The sequence below is a fragment of the Theropithecus gelada genome, chromosome 10 (assembly GCF_003255815.1).
Source record: "Theropithecus gelada isolate Dixy chromosome 10, Tgel_1.0, whole genome shotgun sequence".
Taxonomy (NCBI): Eukaryota; Metazoa; Chordata; class Mammalia; order Primates; family Cercopithecidae; genus Theropithecus; species Theropithecus gelada.
This window is the reverse complement of record NC_037678.1, coordinates 26,527,433-26,534,925: the sequence shown is the minus strand read 5'-3', so window position 1 is coordinate 26,534,925 and position 7,493 is coordinate 26,527,433. Positions and strand designations below refer to the sequence as shown.

The 7,493-nt window shown below is 45.7% G+C and overlaps 1 pseudogene; it reads right to left on the bottom strand.

Moving 5' to 3' along the window:
• Positions 1 to 5,960: 5,960 nt before the first annotated feature.
• The window catches only part of LOC112632383, an 11,272-nt pseudogene continuing 9,739 nt past the window's right edge, over positions 5,961 to 7,493 (bottom strand).

Here is a 7,493-nt window from a genome sequence, read left to right as displayed (position 1 = left end):
CTAAGACTAGGTGGGACCAACAGGGGAGGACGTGTGAGGACCCACCTGCAGCAGCCCGAGGGGACGGCAGTGGTGGGACTTCAGGGTGTAGGCTTGGATTCCAAAGAGAAACCTCTTTCTCCTCTTTGGAAGAGAGGTACGGGTTTCCCTGGGGGGTCAGGAGGGCCTCTCCCTCCCCATTGTCCAGCCAGTGGCACAGATGGGGACAAAGAGTAATAGGAAGCTGGCTCTTCCCTCCCTACCCCAGACCCCGGGCAGACTACAAGGTCAGCAAAGGACTTTGTTCCCAAGACATTGTGAGCAGCACCTGGGCTTTCTGACATTGCACATTGTTGAAGACACTCGTGCTGCAATGAGACTCTGCTCTCCTGGGTCTAAGGGTCGCTCCTCCTCCCATGGCTGGACATCTGGCATGCACAGCGCCTCCAACCCTGAAAGTGCATGTCACTTCGTTCCTCTGAAGTGGACCTGCATTCGTGAAACACCGGTCCTAGATTGTTGCCTAGGAAGAAGAAAAGTCAGACGCTCTCAGGTAGCAGGATCAACACATCGCACCTGTTGTCTGGCCTCAATCTGGCCTCTAAAACAAAAACCCAGGGGAGAGAGGGAGATGTACACAGCCACTCCAAAGTTCGCTGGCTTCAAATGGGAGCCACCAAGCAGGGCCCTGCTCTCTGTCTGCTGTGAAGGCCTTGGGAATGACAGGCACACACCCTATGTCTCTTACTGACTGGACAGCAAGCAGCGCCCTGGGGATGTGACCACAGCCAGCCACAAGGGATGTCTGTGGACCCCAAGGGCGTCGTGGGCTGCCCCAACAAGGCCTTTGAGGGGCATTGGTGATGGGAGAGCGGAGGAGCCCCCCAGGTTGTGGTGCATGGGGTGGTGATGGAGACTCACAGTGAGCCGGTGGGCCCCTGGTTCCCACCTGGCACAGGCTGCATCTCCAGCTGCCTGTGTCTCCATCTCATTGGTTCATCCCCAAGGCCCTGGGTGGGTCAGAAACTGGCCTTTCCTCCTCTGCATCCTCAGCAGACCCTTCCATACCAGGACCGGGGTCCTCTTGGACCATCCCCTCTGTCCATCCCGTCCACCATCGGTGGGGACTTCACCTCAGGTTAATCTGGGCCCTGCTGCTCAACCCGAGTGACCTTACCAGGCACATTCAGCTTCTTGCTTTGGTATCTTCACCTGTCAAGGGGCCAGCGGTGGTTCCTCATGGTGCGTGGGTCCTGTCCACACCTCTGCGGGTGTTTCTCCTTCAGCCACCCTCACCGCCCTACAGCAAGATTCCATGAGGCCAGCAGCATCAGAGGTCCCCTTACCCCCTGCCTGCGTCCCAGTGCACCCACCCCCTGCCTCCGTGCCCGTGTCTCCCAACTACTCTGCTTCCTGGGGTTGACTCGTGTCCCCCCAAAATTCACACCCACCTGGGATCTCAGAGTGAGATGTTATTTGGAAATAGGCTCTTTGTAGCTGTAATTGAGGTAAGTGTTGAGGCCATACCGGCTTCAGGTGTGGTGAACAGACAGAGGCATGATGACACAGAGAAGGGCATGGCCACTTGATGGCAGAGGCAGAGGCCAGAGGGGTGCGTCTAGGAACCATGCAACGCCAAGAAGTGCTGGCCCCCTAGCCCTGGAAGAGGGGCCTGGAGCAGACCCTTCCCTGAGCCTTCAGGAGGAACCAGCTCTGCCAACACCTGAATTTCAGACCCGTGGCCTCCAGAATGGAGAGAGTGAATGTCTGTTGTAAGCCACACAGTGGCAGTCCTTTGCTCTGGCAGCCCCCGGAGCTGATGCCCTTCCTCTCCCCACCTTGCCAGCCTCACTGCTTTTCCTGCATTTTGCTCCCGGGAGGTCTGTCCCCTCCGCTTTGTGTGGCAAACTACATTCTTCCTTGGAAATGCACTCCCCTGTCTCCTGGGGCCGTCCAGCGTCGGCTGCACTGCTCTTCACCCTCAGCGGCCGATCACCTGCCTTCGAGTCTCGGAACTGCAGCGCTATCCACTGTCCCCTGCACCCTGAAGGCTGCCTGTTCCTTGAAGGCCATGATGTGACCTCTGCCCCCAGTGCCCCACAGCATGAGCCTGCCATGGGGAACATAATGCATGGATGACCATTATCTGACTGCAAAGTCTTTCATGAAAGTCAGGGGGACTGGACGAGTCCCATCCTCCATGAAGACCAAGAAAGTTTCCTCCCATGACATGGTCCAGGTTTGTGTAGCACCTGCTAGGGAGGGCCCTGCAGTCTCATGCTCTGCCGTCTACTCTGTCTCCTTCCCACGTCTCAGCCAGGAGAGGTGGTGTTTCACCGTGTTCGCCAGAATGGTCTCGATCTCCTGACCTTGTGATCTGCCTGCCTCGGCCTCCCAAAGTGCTGGGATTACAGGCGTCAGCCAGTGTGCCCGGCTAACATTTAAGTCTTTAATCCATCTTGAATTAATTTTTGTATAAGGTGTAAGGAAGGGATCCAGTTTCAGCTTTCTGCATATGGTTAACCAGTTTTCCCAGCACCATTTATTAAATAGGGAATCCTTTCCCCATTTCTTGTTTTTGTCAGGTTTGTCAAAGATCCGATGGTTGTAGATGTGTGATGTTATTTCTGAGGCCACTGTTCTGTTCCATTGGTCTGTGTATCTGTTTTGTTACCAGCACTGTGGTGTTTTGGTTACTGTAGCCTTGTAGTATAGTTTGGAGTCAGGTACCGTGATGCCTCCAGCTTTGTTCTTTTGGCTTAGGATTGTCTTGGCAATGTGGGCTCTTTTCTGGTTCCATATGAACTTCAGTTTTTTCCAATTGTGTGAAGAAGGTCATTGGTAGCTTGATGGGGATGGCATTGAATCTATAAATTACCTTGGGCAGTATGGCCATTTTCACAATATTGATCCTTCCTATTGATGAGCATGGAATGTTCTTCCATTTGTTTGTGTCCTCTTTCTTCGTTGAGCAGTGGCTTGTAGTTCTCCTTGAAGAGGTCCTTCACATCCCTTGTAAGTTGGATTCCTAGGTATTTTATTCTCTTTGAAGCAGTTGTGAATGGGAGTTCACTCATGATTTGGCTCTCTGTTATTTGTGTATAAGAATGCTTGTGATTTTTGCACATTGATTTTGTACCCTGAGACTCTGCTGAAGTTGCTTATCAGCTTAAGGAAATTTTTGCTGGCATGATGGGGTTTTCTAAATATACAATCATGTCATCAGCAAACAGGGACAATTTTGACTTCCTCTTTTCCTAGTTGAATACCCTTTCTTTCTTTTGCCTGATTGCCCTGGCCAGAACTTCCAACACTCTGTTGAATAGGAGTGGTGAGAGAGGGCATCTGTCTTGTGCCAGTTTTCAAAGGGAATGCTTCCAGTTTTTGCCCATTCAGTATGATACTGGCTGTGGGTTTGTCATAAATAACTCTTTACTATTTTGAGATATGTTCCATCAATACCTAGTTTATTGAGAGTTTTTGGCATGAAGGGCTGTTGAATTTTGTTGAAGGCCTTTTCTGCATCTATTGAGATAATCATGTGGTTTTTGTCTTTGGTTCTGTTTATATGATGGATTACATTTATTGATTTGCGTATGTTGAACCAGCCTTGCATCCCAGGGATGAAGCCAACTTGATCTTGGTGGATGAGCTTTTGGTGTGCTACTGGATTTGGTTTGCTAGTATTTTATTGAGGATTTTCGCATCGATGTTCATCAGGGATATTAGTCTAAAATTCTCTTTTTTTGTTGTTGTGTCTCTGCCAGGCTTTGGTATCAGGGTGATGCTGGCCTCATTAAACAAGTTAGGGAGGATTCCCTCTTCTTCTATTGATTGGAATGGTTTCAGATGGAATGGAACCAGTTCCTGTTTGTACCTCTGGTAGAATTCAGTTGTGAATCCGTCTGGTCCTGGACTTTTTTTGGTTGGCAGGCTGTTAATTATTGCCTCAATTTCAGAACCTGTTATTGGTCTATTCAGAGATTCAACTTCTTCCTGGTTTAGTCTTGGGAGGGTGTATGTGTCCAGGAGTTTATCCATTTCTTCTAGATTTTCTCATTTTTTGCATAGAGGAGTGTATAGTATTCTCTGATGGTAGTTTGTATTTCTGTGGGAGCAGTTGTGATACCCCCTTTATCATTTTTTATTGTGTCTGTTGGATTCTTCTCTCCTTTCTTTTTTATTAGTCTTGCTAGTGGTCTATCAGTTTTGCTGATCTTTTCAGAAAACCAGCTGCTGGGTTCATTGATTTTTTGGAGGGTTTTTTTTATCTCCTTCAGTTCTGCTCTGATCTTAGTTATTTCTTGCCTTCTGCTAGCTTTTGAATTTGTTTGTTCTTGCTTCTCTGGTTATTTTAATTGTGAAGTTAGGGTGTCGATTTTAGATCTTTCCTGCGCTGTCGTTGGCATTTAGTGCTATAAATTTCCCTCTACACACTGTTTTAAATGTGCCCCAGAGATTCTGGTACATTATGTCTTTTGTTTCATTGGTTTCAAAGAACATCTTTATTTCTGCCTTCCTTTCATTATTTTCCCGTAGTCATTGAGGAGCAGGTTGTTCAGTTTCCATGTAGTTGTGGGGTTTTGAGTGAGTTTCTTAATCCTGAGTTCTAATTTGATTGCACTGTGATCTGAGGGACAGTTTGTTGTGATTTCTGTTATTTTACTTTTGCTGAGGAGTGCTTTACTTCCAACTGTGTGGTCAATTTTGGAATAAGTGCGATGTGTTGCTGGGAAGAATATACTGTTGATTTAGGGTGGAGCGTTCTGTAGATATCTATTAGGTCTGCTAGTTGCAGAGCTGAGTTCAATTCCTGGATGTCCTTGTTAACCTTCTGTCTCATTGATCTGTCTAATATTGACAGTGGGGTGTTAAAGTCTCCCATTACTGTTGTGTAGGGGTCTTAAGTCTCTTATTTTTTTTTTTAAAGAGATGAGGTCTCACTTTGTCACCCAGGCTGGAGTGCAGTGGCATAAACACAGCTCACTGCTGCCTCAAATTCCTGGGCTCAAGGGATCCTCTTGCCTCAGCCTGCTGAGTAGCTAGGACTATAGGTGTGCTCCGCTGCACCTGGCTAGTTTTTTGCAGACATGGGGTCTCACCATCTTTTTTTTTTTCTTTTTTTGAGACGGAGTCTCGCTCTGTTGCCCAGGCTGGAGTGTAGTGGCCGGATCTCAGCTCATTGCAAGCTCCGCCTCCTGGGTTTATGCCATTCTCCTGCCTCAGCCTCCTGAGTAGCTGGGACTACAGGCGCCCACCACCTTGCCCGGCTAGTTTTTTGTATTTTTTTTAGTAGAGATGGGGTTTCACCGGGTTAGCTAGGATGGTCTTGATCTCCTGACTTTGTGATCCACCCGTCTCGGCCTCCCAAAGTGCTGGGATTACAGGCTTGAGCCACCGCGCCCGGCTGGTCTCACCATCTTAAGCAGGCTGGTCTCAATCTACTGGGTCAAGTGATCCTCGCACATTGGCCTCCGAAAGTGTTGGGATTACAGGTGTGAGCCATCTCACCCAGCTTTATGTAATTTCTTAGTCACCATTCTGAACCCTTGCCAGATTGAGCTATAGGTGAACATTGGAATAGTTTTGAACCTTGTCGGGGACCTTTCTAAGCAGTAAAGATTTCCTAGTTGGGATTTTGTTTAACATACAAATTACCGGCAAGCCTCCTTTCTTTATCTTTAATAAAGCATGCATATTTACTCAAGCATCAAGCCCCACAGCTAGCTTTGCCATTTCTCATAAGCTGAATTTTTATTTTAGCATTTTTAATAGCAATGCCCTATTAGGTTATTATGAGGGAAAGACTATTTTTCCAGTAAGTCGTATTTTTTCATCCCACAAGACTGACTTTTCAAAAAAATCAGTTTACTTACAAAAAATATATAATTTTTAATCTATTATAAAAGGAAATAGACTTCACAATTATTAAAGACAACAGTATTTAGAAAAGTTCACATTGGTCAGTATTAAAATATACCTCACTGAAATATACTTATAAAAACATTGCTTTTGTCATATGAAAGTTTGGTGTTTAGTTCTCTAGATTTTTTTATTAGGGCTTTTTTTCTGAGCTTCATTAAACCAATTGACCTTGAGATCCTTATCATGGTCAAATAGTATTCTCTCTTGAGGCTTATTTTTGTCTTCAGCAGCTTTACTCCTTAACTTTTTATGAGGGATGTCCATGAACGATTCTGATATTTTTGATTCATTGTATGAAGATACCTGCTCAGCCAGCCATTATCTTCCTTCCTGATAATGTATGTTCTTCATCTTTCTTACTGGAAGACTTCCTTGCTTCTTGTGTCCTTAGCTTTCCTTTCCCTATCAGCTGGAGTACGTGTCCAGATTGATCTATCTCCAGACGTGTCATCAGCTCTTCTCTTTTTTTTTTTTTTTTTTTAAATTTATTTATTATTATTATACTTTAAGTTGTAGGGTACATGTGCATAACGTGCAGGTTTGTTACATATGTATACTTGTGCCATGTTGGTCTGCTGCACCCATCAACTCGTCATTTACATCAGGTATAACTCCCAATGCAATCCCTCCCCTCTCCCCCCTCCCCATGATAGGCCCCGGTGTGTGATGTTCCCCTTCCTGAGTCCAAGTGATCTCATTGTTCAGTTCCCACCTATGAGTGAGAACATGCGGTGTTCGGTTTTCTGTTCTTGTGATAGTTTGCTAAGAATGATGGTTTCCAGCTGCATCCATGTCCCTACAAAGGACGCAAACTCATCCTTTTTTATGGCTGCATAGTATTCCATGGTGTATATGTGCCACATTTTCTTAATCCAATCTGTCACTGATGGACATTTGGGTTGATTCCAAGTCTTTGCTATTGTGAATAGTGCTGCAATAAACATACGTGTGCATGTGTCTTTATAGCAGCATGATTTATAATCCTTTGGGTATATCCCCAGTAATGGGATGGCTGGGTCATATGGTACATCTAGTTCTAGATCCTTGAGGAATCGCCATACTGTTTTCCATAATGGTTGAACTAGTTTACAATCCCACCAACAGTGTAAAAGTGTTCCTATTTCTCCACATCCTCTCCAGCACCTGTTGTTTCCTGACTTTTGAATGATCGCCATTCTAACTGGTGTGAGATGGTATCTCATTGTGGTTTTGATTTGCGTTTCTCTGATGGCCAGTGATGATGAGCATTTTTTCATGTGTCTGTTGGCTGTATGAATGTCTTCTTTTGAGAAATGTCTGTTCATATCCTTTGCCCACTTTTTGATGGGGTTGTTTGTTTTTTTCTTGTAAATTTGTTGGAGTTCTTTGTAGGTTCTGGATATTAGCCCTTTGTCAGATGAGTAGATTGCAAAAATTTTCTCCCATTCTGTAGGTTGCCTGTTCACTCTGATGGTAGTTTCTTTTGCTGTGCAGAAGCTCTTTAGTTTAATGAGATCCCATTTGTCAATTTTGGCTTTTGCTGCCGTTGCTTTTGGTGTTTTAGACATGAAGTCTTTGCCCATGCCTATGTCCTGAATGGTACTACCTAG